The 18,176-nt window shown below is 34.3% G+C and overlaps 1 long non-coding RNA gene across 6 annotated transcripts in view; it reads left to right on the top strand.

Moving 5' to 3' along the window:
- Window positions 1-18,176, top strand: part of LOC119870864 — a 98,708-nt gene that overhangs the window by 24,268 nt on the left and 56,264 nt on the right. For 3 of the 6 annotated variants that reach the window (XR_005356435.1, XR_005356438.1, XR_005356433.1), the window contains exons 2-3: window positions 6,731-6,867; window positions 14,640-14,948. This is a non-coding gene — a long non-coding RNA (uncharacterized LOC119870864). Of the gene's footprint in view, window positions 1-1,495; window positions 1,612-6,730; window positions 6,868-14,639; window positions 14,949-15,175; window positions 15,256-18,176 lie in introns of those variants that run through there. The other 3 variants (XR_005356436.1, XR_005356437.1, XR_005356434.1) reach the window with 2 other exon arrangements.

Below are 18,176 nucleotides of genomic sequence, written 5' to 3'. Positions count from 1 at the left end.
TTTTTTAAAATAAAAGAAATTTCATTTTTTAAAATGCAGTATTTTATATTCATTTTTGAAGAATACTTTATATATAGAATTCTATGCTTGCCATTTTCTTTCAGAAGGTACAAACTTTTTGTTTTCATTTTTTTTTTGAGAATTCAGTTGGTTTAATTTTTTCCTTTTAAAATGTCTTTTTTATTTAGCCGTTTTAAAAATATTTTTATCTTTTTAAAAATCAGTTTTATATTTTATGCTCAGTTGTGCCTTTTGTTATTGTTTTCTTATATATTTGTTTTATTGTGATTGGTATTGTTTTCTTAACATGTGCTTATATACCCTTGTCAATGTTGGAATATTTACTATATCTTTAAATATTGCTTCTGCCCCAAGCTTCCTCTCCTTTTATTCTAAGATTTCAATTGCAAGTACGCTAGAACTTCTCATTCTATTCTTATTCTCTCCTTTGTTTTTCTGTTTTTTTTTCTTTTGTTTTGTTTTTATTCCACACTATACTATATGTATTTTCTTCTGAAATATGTTTCAGTTTACTGATTCTCTCTTCAGGTGTATATGATCTGTTTTGAAATCCAATCTTTAAGTACCTAATTCCAAAATTTCCACTCTTTTAATATCGAATTTTTCTGCTGAAATTTTCCAACATGCATTTTATTTCATTGAAGATATTAAGTATGTTTGGTTAAAAATCAATTTTAAATAACCCTAATTTCTGACACCTGGTGGATCTGTTCCAATTGTCTTTTGGGCCTCTGGGTTTTTAATAAGAGTATTACCTTGTTGCATGCCTGGTTCTGTTTTTAATTGGAGTCTGGAAATATCTATCTATCTATCTATCATCTATCTATCTATCAATCATCTACCTAGATAATTTATTTTAGTTGACACAGAATGCTACATTAGTCTCAGGTGTACAACATATGATTCAGCTTCTCATTTCTATAAATACAGAGAACAAACTGATGGTTGCCAGAGGGAAGAGGGCTGGAGATAGGGGCAAAATAAGGGAAGGAGAGTAGGAGATACAGGCTGCCAGTTCAGGAATGAATAAGTCACAGGAATAAAATGACAACATAGGAAATATAGGTCAGTGATATTGTATGGTTGCAGTGTTGTATGGTTGTAGATGCTAGTTGAGAGGATAGCATAACATATGAAAACTACGTGAAGAAAAACGTACGGATAATGTGCTGACTAGCATAGTGTTATGTTCTTCAAAGAGGATTTACAATTTGATCTTCCAGATGGGTTGAAGTCCCTGGGAAATCCAATTCAATCTTAGTCACTGAGATGACTTGAAGATGGGCTTCTTTGAGCAGGAGAGCTGGCCTATGGCTTGTCCACCTTTACTGCTATGGCAATCCCCCTTAGAATTTGTTCCAGCTTGTGGGAAGGTTATCAGCCCCATCGTGTCCTGGGCATTTGCAGGGTTTTATTCTCCTAATCCTACAAGAATAGCAACAACTCTGTGCACTTTCTCTCCTCTTCTCCTAGATTGGCAGAGAGCCCTGGGAGAATTATTAAGTTGCCTCAAATGTGAAGCTCATGCTTTTGGTATTTCTCCTCAGTTTTTGGTCCCATAATTCTTTACCAACTTCGTTCTCTTATACTGTAAGTCAGTCCCCTTTCTTATGTTTATGCTTTTGTAGCTGTTGCCAACTAGAGAATTGGTTTGACTTATTGTTCTGCACTTACTGAAACTGACAATCCTAAAAACGATGTTCACCTTTTGCACATAGATTTATATAACATCTTAGTATTTTCAGGTTTATGTTAATGAAAAAATTTGCTTAGAGTGCAATTAAATAAAGTTAAAAATTGTTAACAATTTAATAAAATTCTTAGATAATTAAACAGATTCATAAGTAATAATAATAATAATAATAATTCTTTTGCAATTACTTGTGCCAAGCAGTTGTAAATTTTTTATTAGAAATAAATTCTTTAATATTCTTACCTAACATGTTAGTTATAGTCTGTGATTCTCACTTTACTGAGGAAAACTGTAGCCCAGAAAAGTAGAACTAGCATTTTAATTCAGTATTTTGGTTCCCCAGTCATCACACTTTGAGGTATACTCACAGTTTCTGAAAACGATTGACATAACATGAATACACAGACACACATGTTGCACACACACAACACACAAACTGCTGTTTTTAAACTCTAGTAGAGAGGCAGACTATCTAGCAATTGTATAGGACTCCTTTGATAAGACCCGAAGGGGTGCGTGAGACACCCCACAATGTGCCACACTGGCACAAAGTTTATTTCAACCTAAAGGTAATTAAAACTCAGCAGATGCAGGGAAACCTCTCTGCCTCCCCCACAACTGCCTAAATTTACATTGGAAAGTAGAACCTGAAACAGGAATAGAGTTCTAGAGATCACCCCCCATTTACCAAAGGAATACATCTATATAATAGGACAGCCTTGTTTTTTCCAAACATTTCCTTTCACCAAGCTAACTGAGCTTCTCCTCTCTGTATCCTCAGACTCTGCCCTCTCCTTAGCATATATAAACTTCATGTGGCCTCATTGTCTTTAGAATCTCAGCTCTATGTGGACTCCTTGTATGTATGCCTATTAAATTTGATTTTCTTCTATCAATCTGTCTCATGTCAATTTGATCCTCAGTCCAGCTAGAAGGACCGTGGGGCAGAGGAAGCTCTTTCTTCCTGCCAGATCAAAATCAGTTCCTCTAAATTATTCACAGTTGGGGAGGGTTAGCTGAACTAGTAGTCACCAACTTCTATCTCCCCTCAAGTGATATTTTCTCGAGGTTCATTCACATGGGACACATCTATCATTATCCTCTCCTGGCCCCTGGGTTATACAAATCTCCCTTGAAAATATCACGATGTCTGTCTATATGTGAAAAGAAAAAAAAAAAAGCCATTTTTCTTTTTCCTTCATAGTGGATCAGAGGCAAGCTCAGGATTTTCAAAAGGAATTTTTCTAAATATATAGTGAGAATAAAAAGGGACAAACAATGTAGAAAAGGAATCAAAAACTACACAGGCTTAGATAAAAACAGGTTTCTGCTCCTATAGTGTTTACCATAGTTTATTGGGCCAAAAGCCCATGTTCTAGTCCCCAGGAATGTTACACTCCAGCCTCAAATTGCTGGAGCCACTTTGTAGGCAATTTACCTGGCTTCAGGTCCTTCTGCCTCCCTGGTTTTCCCCATAGGGTGAGAGCTGTCTTTCTGCAGGGAGCTGGTCAATTGCCCAATTTGTCCTTTCTATAATAACTGCAAAGAGAAAACATTCCAAACCTGCTGCTGACCTAGGATGCTCCCACTCGGGTCTAGTTTTACTGTGATTGACAGCCCAAAGCCTTCATGAAGAGAGCCACGCAGCATATACAGCAGTAAGAGACTTATTCTCTCACCATGTTGGGGTGAGTGGGGGATGGGGATGGAATATAAGCAGGCAGTGGACTCTGAATCTAAATCTCATCTTCCTGGCTACAGGAGAGCCAAAGTTTCCAATTCACTAGGAATAAGTGGGTCCTGGGGAACTAATATACCAAATTAATTTCATGAGAAAGTAATGTATAAGCCTTAGTGACAATTGTATAATTTTAGCAGAGAAAAATAACTGTGTGATCAAAATGATCACATGCTACCACACTGTTCTCATCAACATGTTCAAAAAGTGACAGTTTTTTTCACCATGTCCTTTTCAGGATATACATGGTTTGAAGCTTCTGACTTTCATGTATGGACAAAATCAATATACTCTTAATATTCCAAGACAGTGTGTGTGTGTGTGTGTGTGTGTGTGTGTGTGTGTGTGTGTGTGTTTTATTCAGGAAAACATATACCTCTTTTTTTTTTTTTTTTTTTTTTTTTAATTAGCAGTGTCTTAGAAAGAAAGTCCATGGATTCCACTATTACAAATCTATTCCAGGCTGCTGCCTGGTATAAAAGAATAGAGAAATTTGTCAACTGTCCAACTAATTATCTCAGTGTATGACAGCCAAACCAAATAATCCCCGTCCCCAGTGAACATTCTGAACTGAATTGTCTAGATAACTCCCATGCAGATTCAATAAAAATTTTGAGGATATAAACATTTCTCTATTTGTTTCATTAATTCATTAATGCATCTACCTCCAAATTGTTCATCCTGGGCTTTCAGAATAACGGTCACAATAAAAAATCCTAAGAGCTAGCGTTTATTGACTGCGTAATATGAGCCAGGCAGTGTGATAAGTGCTTTCTGTGCATTCTCATTTAATTTTACAACAGGCCTATGAGGTAGGCGCTAGCATACCTGGCATCGAATGGAGCAGACCATTCCCAAATATCTCTTTAACTTTATCTGTGTAAACAGCTTTGCACATATATTACGCAAATAAAATTTCCAATGCACGATATGTGGGTTCTTTGCGACTCAGTGTTTTTCCTTTCTCTCAAAAGCAAATGAATTTCCTTTTAGTCATCTTTTTGGCATTTTTCTGATTCTCATATCCTATGCTTTACTCTGATTGCTATCTTGAGTACAATGCCTGTCCCTGATGTTGAACGATGCTGAGAATCATGAATTTATATGTGATATTCAGAATGTTGCATAAAATGTTATTCTCTTATATTTCATGGAAATTGCTATTTCTGTTAACATTTAAGAAATGAAACAAGTTATGTATAATAATGTCTTGTTGTGATGGATTCCTCACACCTGGAGAGATAAAGGAGTGAGGCATATAGAATGTGTGGCATGCAAATGGTTACTTTTTAAGTGGTATCAAGTGTTGGATAGGAATGAACCATTGAGGAATACAGTTTCCCTACAAGTTAAAAGACACCTAGGCACAGAGAATCCTAATTTATTAAAATTAATGAGTAACAGATGGCTGTTAAATGCCCAAACAAGTTGTTAATAGAATACTTTAAAAATGATGCAGTGGTGGTTGCATGCCATTGTAGCCTGTTGGAAAATTATTATCTATAAGATGTTCTTTATTTTAATGGAAAATCCTACAGCATTAAACAATGTTTCGAGTGCCGGGCCTGGATGGAAATCCTGATTTTAATGATTATTGGCTTTGTGACCTTGGGAAAGGTATTCACTCTTTCTAATTGCAGAAGATAATAATGCATCTCTCCTCTGCCTAACATCCTTAATCTGTTTCAGGGAAACAGGGTTTACTGCTAGTGTCATCATGGAAAACATTGTTTCTTCTTCCTCAGGCATTCTATTGCTGGATCTCTCTAGAAAAATTCATCCTAAAAGTAAAGTGTTTTTACAGAAGCAATTAAAAAAGTAAATTGTATTACAGGAACAAGATACCTTAGTTTTCACCTTGGTAGGGGAAGCAGAGGAAATATAACTGGCTAGACCCCAGGACCTGGCCTTTACTCTCCACCCACTTGTACTCACTGTCTTTTGTCTTGGGCTTTTCCTTAAGCTCTTCTTTCCAGCTTATCTCTTAACTCAGGCAATGGAATGTGAAACTACCTATCAGGTGATGGTGACTGCCCTGACAAGACCACACTAAGGGCCCAGATCACCCAGAGCTGTTGAGCTAAACCCCTGACTCCTGCCTTTGCAGGTAGACCATGGAGTGAACCTCTGGAATGAATAGCAATTGCCTGTACTTCACTATAATACTAAAATCTCTACCCAAGTAAGAGCCTCAGCCTCATTTACATAACATACGATGGATATAGAGGCATGTTTCCTTAAACCTCATGTCCGACCTTATGCCCACCTCTACATGTGAGATAAGGATTCTCTAAATATTCATCAAAACCCTAAACAAAAGAAACCTACTCACCTTCTCTGGAAAGTCAATGGCTTTGGAAGCCATTCCCCATGATCTCCTTATTTGCTGCAAATAAAAGTTTCCTTTGTATGTCAATTCAACCTGATGCAGTTTCTTACTCACCAACGAATAAACTCACTTTGGTTAGGGGCAGGAAGAGAGAGACTGAAGAAAGGCCAATAGCAGGGCTGTTTATTCAGGGCCTCACATACTAGGGATCCTTAAACTGTGTTTCTGTTGGCTTCTCCATCTTTCAGATGAACAAGTAGAAGTCTTGATATAAATACTGAAATCTGGGGTGCCTGAGTGGCACAACTGGTTAAGCATCTGACTCTTGATTTTGGCTCAGGGTCATGATCTCAGGCTCCTGATCATGCCCCCTACTAGGGCTCTATGCTCAGTGAGGAGCCTGCTTGAGACTTTCTCTTCTTCTCTCTCTCTTTCTCTCTCATAAGTAAGTAAGTAAGTAAATAAATAAATAAATAAATACTGATATCTATGAATTCTTAGCTAAGTCTGTAAATAGGAGAACAAATCAAGAGATGACTTAACAAATTGGGCAACTTCAAAATGCCTAAACTAGCAAAAAAAAAAAAAAAAAGAAAGAAAGAAAGAAAGAAAGAAAGAAAGAAAGAAAGAAAGAAAGAAAGAAATGTATGACTAAGATTAAAGAATTGTAAATCAAATGAGCAAAATAACTCCAACCCTGTGAACATTTTCAAGTGCACTTATTTTCTTTTCAGGAGAAGTTCAATCAATGTAAATCCAATTATATATTAGGTAGGCTCTTTTTATGCTCTTGGCAGTCATTTGAATACTGAAGACTATTGATGTTACTATACCATATTGCCAATATTTACATCATATTTTCATGTTAAACTGCAGTTAGATAGCATCTTTAAGGTCTTGGGTTTGAGGTGAAAAGGAACAGAGGAATTAATCTATTTTTCATTTTCAGTAAATATATTCAGAGCACTGTGGAGTCAAAAGTTTGTCGTGGATTAAGAGAGTTGAAATTTGAAGATGGGAAAAAATGCAGGAATTTAGGAAGGTGCGGAGCAACACTGATGTAAGAAGTATGTAATACAGATGGAGGTAAAATTCTGGATTTTTAGCATTTATGAACAGAAGTGGCTCATAGATGAATAAGTGGATAAAAATGCTGAGATTTCTAATTACTGATTTACATCTTTATATTGTGGTCATTTAAAAATCTTGGTAGAGGTGTCCTTATAAGGTATATCTCCATATTTTTGTGTTTTTAAAACTTATTTCTCTCACATCGAGTTTCCTGGGGATTCACCATGAAAGCATTTTATTCTCTGTGGAAACATTACAGCACTGTGAGTAATGCCATGGAACCAAAAGCTTGTTTAATTGGCAGTGGAAAGAAGCCATTTAACAGGTACCAAATCAAGTCTTTCAGGTATAATATGAAACCAAGGGAAATAACTAAAATCTTTGAATAGGATGATATTTCCCAGTGTGTTAGTATTTTTATTTTTCCCTTTAGTCTTTCTTTTTAAACACCTGAATCTAATTTATATCATTCAGATTAAAACATGCAAAGTTTGAGTGGAAGAATTTATTTTCAGGGGTGCTTGGCTGGTTCAGTCCATGGAGCACCTGACTCTTGATCTCAGGGTTGCAGGTTCAAACCCCACACTGGGTATAGAAATTACTTAAAAATAGAATCTTTTTAAAATATATTTTCATAATAAATCAAAGTCTGATAAATAATTGAAAGAATAGATGCATATATGCTTTAGCTTCTTTCTAGAACACATTCAATCAGTGCCTAACTATAAATAGTCACTCTTGGATTATAAAACCTGAAAGTTTATGAGATAATAAGATTCTACATCTCCAATTATTTTTGGAAATGGAAAGACAAAAAAGGAAAAGAAAGATAATCATATGATTGCTTTTTCTTATTCATCCATTATAAAAATATTTGTTAAGGAATTAAAATACACCAGATTCTATGTTAGGTGAAGAATAGAGATTAAATAACAAACAAAACAGTTACTGTCTTGATATTATAAATTTTTTGCCTGATCAAAGCATCAAGATAAAGGTATTGTGGGAATAAATCATAAAATATTAAAGAAGTGAGGAAGAAAGCATGCATAATTTCTCCCCAAAATGAAAAAAAAAAAATACAGGCGACCAAAATTCTAAGTAAAACAGAAGAAAAAGAAACTGCATGGTGAATATAAAGCAAACTCTAATATGATGTGATTTCCAAATATTAGGGAATGGAGAGAACATTTGTCACATAGCAAGTGCTCAACAACTCTTTGATGAATGAAAGAATTAATTCATATAATGTTTTCTTTAGAAAAACATATGTGCCCTGCATTTTAGACTCATTATTTTTGAGTAGCACAGGAACTGTAAAATTAGAATCATTGGAAACAATTTGTACCCAAACATATAATTGGCTCAACACTAACAATATTTATATAGTATGAGCAATATAGGTAGCTTTCTATGTAAAAACTCTTGAATGAACCTTCAAAAACAGCATGGAAGATAAACTTCGAGAATGTACATGTGATCTGTCTTGAAAATGTTAAACTTGCAGTACCTGGGTGGCTCAGTCTTTTGGGTGTCCAACTCTTGATTTTGGCTCAGGTCATTATCTCAGAACGGTGAGAATGAGCCTCATGCTAGGTTCCGCGCTGGGCATGGAGCCTGTTTTGGAATTCTCTCTCTCTCCCTAATTCCTGCTCTGCCACCGCCCACTCATGCTCTCTCTCTCTCTCTCTCTCTCTTCTGCATCGTCTATGCAGAAAATCAACAGGGGAACAATAGCCTTGACACACTGGACCACAGGGACTCAACAGATATAGTCTGAACATTTCTTCCTAAAGCAGAATACACATTCCTTTCAAGTGCACATGGGACATTCTCCAGAACAGATCATATCATGGGCCACAAATCAGCCCTCAACAGGTACAACAGGTACAAGAAGGTTGATATCACACCCTGTACATGTTCGACCATGACGCTATGAAACTCGAAGTCGACAGTAAGAAAAAATTTGGACAGACCAAAAATACGTGGAGATTATGAACATCCTACTAGAGATTTTCTCTAGGGAAAGAAAAAAAAAAAGAAAATGTAAATGTTAGGCTTTCTAGGCCAGGACTTTCTGTCCCAATTACTGTGTATATGTAAATATATATATCCCAATTACAGTGTATATGTAAATATATAAGTGAGAGATATTTAGAATTGAAAGTGGAGAGTGTGAAGAACTGAATAGGTATTGGAATATTCAGCTTACAAATTTTAACTTATAGTACAAAACATAAAAAAATTCTGTATTTGATGATTACTTTATCAAGGATATCTACTGATTTAAAAATATATACCTAAATAATTTTAATAAAATAAAAATGAATTGTAGAAATTTCAGAAAATACAGAAGAATGTACAAAAAAAAGACATAAAAATCACTTTGTGATCCCCTAAAACAAGATTACTATTGCTAACTTTTGAGTTTATTTTCTAATAGTTAAGCATATAAATATATTTGGTTCCCAAACCTGTAATTGTGCTTGCATATTATTTTTTCCAATGCCAAAATTACATCAAATATTACCTCAAAATATTTCCTCTTTGTCAGATATTTTGCATTTTAATGCCAGTTTAGTTTAGTTTATGATACAGATACATGTATTCAACTATTCTTCTTCTTTTAAAAAGAATAATTTATTTATTTGAGAGAGAGAGTGAGTATAAGAAGGGGGAAGGGGCAGTGGGAGAGGGAAAAGCAGACTTCCCTCTGAGCAGAGAGCCAGACCTGGGCTTGATCCCATGACCTGAGCCAAAGGCAGACACTTAACTGGCTGAGCTATCCAGGTTCCCCTAACTATTACTCTTTTTAACAATTATTTCATCATTCATTCTACAAAAGTCAGCATACTGGTGCCCATCATTATTGTCTTTACTTAAAATTATTCAAAGTTATCTCTTACTTATTCTCTAAGTTATGGAACAGAAAATCCTCCCAATGTAATGGGGAAAAAAAACATGGCTTGACTTCTTGCCAAAATTTTCTTTATTTATCTGTGAGCCTCCTTTTTCCTTATATATATATATATATATATATATATATATATATATATATATACCATTTAACATATACACACATCCACACACACACATGTTTGAGATACCACCTGACCATGAAGACTTTGCCCTCCCAAATTAGACAGTTATTGAATAGCCACGCAATTCTTTTAATTAGATGATTGTATGTGTAAACATTAAATACTGTAGTGACACAGAAATGTGATATACTGCATTGACAGGTAATACACTTCCCATAGGAGAGGGCTGCAATTCTCACATTAAACTATCTGTGTTTTTTTTTTTTTGAAAACTGCTACACATAAATTCCACTCATGTTTAGGTTTACTATTACAATTTATAATCAGATATCATTTGTTCTTGGTACCTGAGTTGCAGTCCTAACACACAGTATCATGGTTTATATCATTTACTTCTCTTATTGATCCCCCACAAAGTCTACCATAGCCTGGGATACAAAGGAAGTGATGAATTCAAAAATACTGGTGGCTTTCACCCGAGAGTTTTAGAGTGAACAAGAATCTGTAGATTTACAGCTAAAACAATGAATGCCTAGCTCTTTTACTCATTCCATTATTTTCTAAAGTATTTAAGTGACTTAAATGTTTGGCTTAAGAAATTGTAAAAATGGAGTAGAACTCTGCAGATATTAGAAGTATCCTATTTTATAGTTAATCAAAAGGTCAGGGGGCCTTTTGTACTAAACAAGTCTCATCAGGGTAGTTCATTAACACAATTATAGACAAAATGCATTCTCAGCTTCAGCTATCTGTTCATTTTAAGGCACTTTCTGCTCTGCTTAATCAAATTAAACATGGGAGACTTTTCCTGGCTACATAATCAACATGTAAATTAAAATGCACAGGGATCTCCAAAGAATAAAAAAAGTTAATTATTTAATCGTTTTTCCCTCTATGTATTGAGTTGAGAACGCTTAATTAAAAAGAGAAAAAGAAAAGTAAGTAAATATATCTTTAACATATGTTTATTTCTTTTGTATGAAAATGTGACAATAATTAATACTAAAATGACAACATGGAATATTGAATTCACTGTTTTAATAATAGGGATTTAGGCTAATCAAAAATTGTCATTTTAATTGGAAAACTTAATTGATGGAGATAGAATGTGTTTTCATAAAATGTGGAAGACAATTTTAAATGATATTTTCTTTTTAAATATAAGTGGCCATGCAGTTACCAAGTGGTTTGCCTTTGTGAAAACTGAAAATATTACTGAGATCAAAGAGACAAACTGAGAATCCATTTGACATTTTATTAAGAAAGTTTGGGAACAGTTCATTTGGACTTTAATTTTCCATCCACTGAAGTTTATGATGGAGTGAGTACAAAGTGTGACTATTGATTCTCCATCTCTGCAATTTCTATCTACAGAAGATTATTGTGAATAAATTCATTTTCTAGCCTGATTTTTTTTTTGACTTCTCACTATTTTCTGCCTATTTTCAAAATGTTAATCTGTTGAGTTCAGACAAATGTTAGTAATCTCTGGTTTCCCTTTTTAGTTTGCAAAATACTGAGTAAAATAAACTTTTTTTTTTTTTACATGAGAAGTCTTAGGCAGCATATTTCTTGAGTGTGACTACTCTGACTTAAATTAGTGAAAATTCACTTAATAATCCATTCATTTATTCACTTAGCGATGCATTCAATTATCCCTCTCTCTTAGAGATAATGCTAACTTCAGAGATGCCAGCCAGCAAGAATGACCCACTAAAATGTTCTATCCAACTTTCTCAAAACAAGTTCTATGCCAGTGAAGAATACATGCTATATGTATTTTGACAATGGAACGTTTCAAGTACTTTTCAAACAAATCAGGGCACCTAGTAATATTTATTCAATGACCATTTAAGAAATTTGTGTGAAAAAAAAAAAAAAGAAATTTGTGTGACTTGATGTTCTGGGCAAAGGATACATAAAGAGAAATAAGACCTAATCTTACCCTTCACTAGTTTACAATTAAGCCTAATCTTACCCTTGAATAGTTTACAATTAAGAGAGAAGCAAAATCAGGCTACCACAAGAGGATGCCTTCTGGGATAGTGGGGACTCAAAAAGCCTTGAACTTTTTGAAACTCAGAAATATCAGATACTAAGGGGAAAGATAAACATAATGGCATGATAATTTTAGCCCATGGGGTTCCTAAAAGATAAAGTAACTCAATTGCATAGTGAAAATGTATATATGATGTGTTTGTATTTCTATACATATGTTTACACCTATGATTATTTATATTTAATTCACATAATGAGAAAAAATCCTACCTGAGGATATCCTTAAAAGATAGCACAGCACAATTATGTAACTGTATATATATATATATATATATATATATATATATATATATACACACACACATATATATATATGTATTTCAGTTAACAAATATATATATGTTTTTTCCAATAACCCTATGATCTACATACGATTTTTATTTCCATTATACAACTAATAAGTCAGAAGTCCAAAGAGTTCAATTAGCTATTTGCACAAGATCATACAGCCAATAAATGGGAGAACTGGGATTTGAACCCTCATAATCTGGAAACAAACAGAGGAAAGTCTTCTTTGACACAGTGGGGAAATAAAATCCTATCTTTCAGGAGAGGGGAATCATTCACTGCTTCCCAGAAAAGAAATGATTAAATACCAAGAGGTAGTTCCGCATTTCAGGGTAACTGTGCTATGGAAAGATGGGTTTGTTCAGTCTTGTAAACAGATAATGCAAGTCATAGTGACCTTATTTAAATGTTGTGGGGTTTTTGTGTATGTGTGTGTTTTGTTTGCTTGTTTGTGTGTTTTATTCAGAGGGTAGCCTTTGGAACAGGAAATCAGTTTTTATTTTAAAAATATATTTTTGAAAAGACTAAATAGGAAACAGCCTTGAACAACATTGGATTTTAGCAGACTAAGGAGAGATAATGTGAATGTTTCAGAAAGAATATGAGGAGAGAAGCAAATGCCCTAAAAGTGCTGTGAAAGTTCAGAATAATGTTGAAGTATTGCGGCTTTTTTGTTGTTCATCATTTGTACTTATAAATATTCATGAATTTCTCCAATTATTCACGAAACTAGCAGGCGCCCTGAAAAATACTTTGTACTTTTGGTGATTGAATAAATTGGGAAGTACTAGATTAGAAAAAGCTGGCACTTCTCAATGGCTTATTTATATAGTCCATGCTATTAAATATATAATGTTTTGACTGACCAGACCTTTCCTTTTGTTCTTTCCATTTTTAACAATAAACTAAGGAGAAATCTGAAAAGTGTATCTGGTGATAATCTGGTCCTCTAAATTTTTAGATCCACTGGCTAACGAGTTAATTACTGAAAGTTTCCAATTGTAGGAGAATCGTATCAAAGCCATGGTTTTGTATTATTTATCCAAATAAACAACATTCTTTAGAAGAAAATAGGCAGTTTTACTAATGAAAAATGTAAATTCCAGCTTTGTGTGTTATTCATGAATGCTCTGATACCACAATTGTTATTTTAAAATGTTTAGCTGCTCTGAAAAGCATCTTCGGCAATGATGTTGGATGTTGACTGCTGAATGTCAGAAATAATGATCTAGCTGCACTGTAATCTTTGCTGAATGAGTTCTATTATGTGTCACATTTAGAGGAATATTTGTGTTGTTGAATGATTTTCAACTAATTATCTAGTACTGCTTGCATTTCACAGAATATAATAATCACACGGAAAGTTTACTATTAATACTGCTAAGTCCAATTTTACACATCATATTTGAAAAGTAAACTAAAATTGACATATTTATCAGAATCCATATATATTGTTATTGGAATACAGGCACAACATAAATGTTTTCCTTGCTTTCAAAAAGAATTCAGATTCACTAGTAACAGCATTTTATTTTATTTTGTTACAGTGAGTATGTTATTTTCATATGAAAAATATTAAGTGTAAATAATACGAAGTAGGAAGGGTTCCTTTAGAATATATTGGCCACTGCCTCCCTCTGCCAGGCGAGCTCGTCTCTTTAGACTGTGGTGCATTCACAGGCCAGCTTGCTCTAAGCCTTTATAAAAATTTCTCATTATATTTGCTTAACATTGTTTAACATATCGGGGTATATGTATTGAAATAAACATTATTTTCTTTTAACTTTCAATTAAAAATAAACTGACTATATTGCCCCCATACTTTTTTGAGATCTCAAATAGTAAGGAATATTTATTGTCTTCTTGGTTGGTTGGCATTTTTAAATGGTAAAACAATGAAGGAAATTAAGCATTGACATATGGTTATCTTAGAAAAGGGAACACATTCTGGTGTGATTTTTTTTTTCTTTCATGTACCTTCAAACCTAGCATGTGTATTAGTTGAGAAAGAATAATAGCAGTTAATGGCGGGGGGGGAAATGATGTTACAGTTGTACCTATAAGACTGGGAGAGGTGAATATTAAACAGAGGTAAATGTTTTGGATGAGACTTATCCAACAAAAAAAGTGTAAACTGATGATGATAAAAATAAGAATCCAACAAAAAAGTGTAGACTGATGATGATAAAAATAAAAATAGTCATTACAAAAAGTTTCCTGCATTCCAGGAAATATGTGATGCAATGGCAGTGTCACTCAATGGGCTTCTCTCACTGGAGTTCTGCTGCCTTCTCCCTTATCAATATCTTTTAATTCCCCCTGGTAATCCAAAAGTTAGATACTATAAGTGATCACGAATTGGTCCATTACAGTGTCATTCCATCCTTTCTTTCCATTTAGGGAACCCACTGCCAAAGTCCACTCTGTGACAACACTTGAAGAAACCTCAGTGGTGAAACCAACAGACAGGAGAAGGGACAAGTGTTCCATCTCTGGACACATGCAAATAACCCCGGTGTTATCAATGTCAGGGATGGGTAGTGAGATCCTTCCTAAGTATGCAAGCCTGGGGAAAAGGGCATGTAATCTGTATTATTACTTGAACTGCTGTGGCAGCTCTACTTGTGTTAAGAGACTCACAGATTCTCCTCTTCGTGGTTGTCATCAGTTTTAATTCTCTAAATCATGGACAGAGATACGTGGATACTGGTAAGTGTGTGTGTAAATGAGGGAGACAGAGACAGAGACAGAGGTAGACAGAAAGAGATCAAGAGAGATACAGAAGATTGACGATGAGAGTTTGTGTGTTTATATCTGGGGTAGGTGGTGTAAGGGATTAAGGGAGGGTAGAATCCAAAGAAAGGAAGGAAATGTGTTTATTGCACAAATACCTTAACATAATCATTGGAGTAATCTAATTTTTCATTTTCCCACAGATCATTTCTGATAGCTGGGAGAGAGTATCACAAGAAGGCTATTAGTAAAGGCAAAGGAACAGAGATGATCCATACTTAAGGTTCAGGAAATACTGAAATTTGGCTTTTTAACCCATTGCCAGATGTATACATATTATGTAAACTAATGCAACATTGTGGTTCTGAGGCCAAGTTACCCATTTTTCATTATACCCTGGGTTATGGTTATATATACTGTATTTAAAAAAAATATTTATTTATTTGAGATAAAGGGAGAGAGTAAGAGATGAGGAGAGGGAGAGGGAAAGAGTCTCAGCATACTCAGTGCTGAGAGTGGAGTCTGACTTAGGGTCAATCTCACAACCCTGAAATCATGACCTGAGCCAAAACCAAGAGTCGGACACTTAACTGACTGAGCCACCCAGGTGCACCCCTACCCCCAACTATATTTTTTTGACTTTAGGAAGAAGCAGGAATTTCATTACCCTGGTAAACCACAGATTCCCCTAACACATACACACTGAGCTTTCTTATTTACCTCCTACAATAAAAATTACTCAGAAGTTCCTCTTAGTCCTTCTCTGACAACAACTTTTGGTTTCCAATCTGCATTTAATATGAAAAACTAGTCCATGTAAAATTCAAATTATGTATACCTATGTATTCTAGAAGGACAATAAATATATTTGTTGAACCACACATAAACTCCCAACACAAGTGTCATAAGTAACACCTCATTATTCATAGTTACAACTCATACTCAATATCAAAAATCAGGGACACTGAAATGTGCAATTCTAGGATATTCTAATTTAGGGTCAATGTAGGGGCATATAAATACAACCATGCTTACAGATTATTCTTTAAATAATTATCATTTGACCTTAAAATATCACTTCTAATCATACAATAACAAATGCTTCAAACACTGAAATTATTTATTTACCTCTTGGTAGACCTTGGGACTACAGACATTTGATTGAATTCTTAACTTTCAACTAGGTCGTTGGTATCTTGGAAATACAATAAAAGCCTGAAATTACCTGTTGGTTTATATAACAACATACCCCAAAATAGTTTTAGCTGTAATTAGTTATATAAAAGAACTAAGTTATATATGATGATATTTATAAAAATACTTTCTACTAAAGCTTTTAGTGCTGAGTGAAATCTAACATTTGTGAAAACAGCAGAACAAAATTTTCAAATATTTTATAGCTTTGTATACCTAAGAAATAGCAGAAATTGTTTAAAACTGAAATGTAGAGAATTTAAACTTTACCGTATTTTGCCTATTTCACTTTCAGAATATTTTCCATAGGTGTAATAGACTGTTATTTATATACTTAAAGTAAAATTGCCACATTTGCAATTCTCTCGTGATTAGATTATAAAAACAATAATCTTATTCTGGGAATATTTTAAGGTTATTGTTGATAATGGAATATGTTAAAGTCAAGGAGTAAGACACACTTTTGTCTCAATGAATGGACAAGAGCTAAGAATGAGGAGTTCTTTCCTCAAGGGAAAAGTTGCAAGGGCGTAGGGGACGAAATCTAAAATTTACAGTAAAAAAAAAAAATGCCCTTCTGGAAAATGCATAAGAAAAATAAGAGAAGGAAAGCTTTACTACTACCTATATCCAAGTTTATGAAGAGAATTATGCACATAAGTTTATCAGAAGCTTCCATGAAAAGCCCAACATTTAGAAATGCTTTTCATCTAGCTTTAGAAAGCTTATGATGATTGCATCAGAAAGTAATACTCTGGCCACATTTATAGAAAATCAACCTAGCTATATTCAATACATATATTAAAACATACAAATGTACACAGGCACACACACCCACACCCACACCATGCATTGGTCATCTGCTGTTCACCAGAAATTTTCTATGTCCCAGAAATAGGTGAGACTAAATGATTTTCCCTACCTTAAAACGATTCCCATTGGAGTCAGGAAGAAAGGCACAAGAAAACTACTCTATAATGTAAAGTGCTAGAGTAGAATTAAATATAAATTGCCATGAGAACAGAGGAGCACAAGTAATCCTTGTCCTCCCCCTTAAGTGTGCCACTTCTGAGTTTATATTTTTCTTACCACAATACGACTATAACTTCAAATAATAATGTCCACTCTTTTACCCAATCATTCACAAACAGTCTATAAATTCATTGGCACCTCTAGTCTTTGGCTCCTCTAATGTCCTTTCCTTTTATCTCTATCTCATTTTCACATTGTTCTCTAAAAAGGTCATTACCTCAATGACTCCTCTGTCATTATTGATTCCTTGCATTACTTTTGCAACAACCACCTGGGAAAACCTAACCCCTAACAGTTTTACTCTGTTTAATTTGTTGCCTGAAGATGATGAAGAAAAACAGACCTATGCAACATAAACCCGAGGACTGTACACTTAACTTAGTCCTAAGTATAACTCCAGACATTTGTATGCATTTCATAACTTCAATCATTATATACACGTTTATAATTCTCAAAGCTTCATTTTCCAAAGAGATTGATTGGTAGGTTTTGCCCTTTGGCTCCCTGCTAGACATCTCCACTTGGAACTTCCATAATCATATCATAGTAGCATATCTAAAACAGATATTATCTTTTATTTAACTAATTCATCAATTCTCAGTGGTCAGGTCAGTAAAGGCAGTAGTGCCCACATGATTATTGAATACTTAGGCTTTTGTTCACATTGAAGCTTCTACAAGAGAGCACATTGAATATGTTACCTTCAGATATCCAAGTTTTAATATTGCCAGACTGCAAAAACACTATTCTATACACAAAACATGTAGCTTTGATTGATGATTGAAGGAATGTTTCTTTAAAAATTTCAAACTTGTCTTATTTGAGTTCCAGGAGCATCCAAATCCAAATATCATAAAAGAAATGTTCTTTATGTTAGGGCTATTCCATCAATCAAATAGTTATCCACCAATTAGCAGGTAGAGAATGAAAAATTTCAGCTAACTGGACTGAATTGTTTTGGCCTTTATGTGGCAATGA

The sequence above is a fragment of the Canis lupus genome, chromosome 3 (genome assembly GCF_011100685.1).
Source record: "Canis lupus familiaris isolate Mischka breed German Shepherd chromosome 3, alternate assembly UU_Cfam_GSD_1.0, whole genome shotgun sequence".
Lineage (NCBI taxonomy): Eukaryota > Metazoa > Chordata > Mammalia > Carnivora > Canidae > Canis > Canis lupus.
The sequence above is the reverse complement of the archived record's forward strand: the minus strand, read 5'-3'. Positions and strand labels throughout refer to the sequence as shown.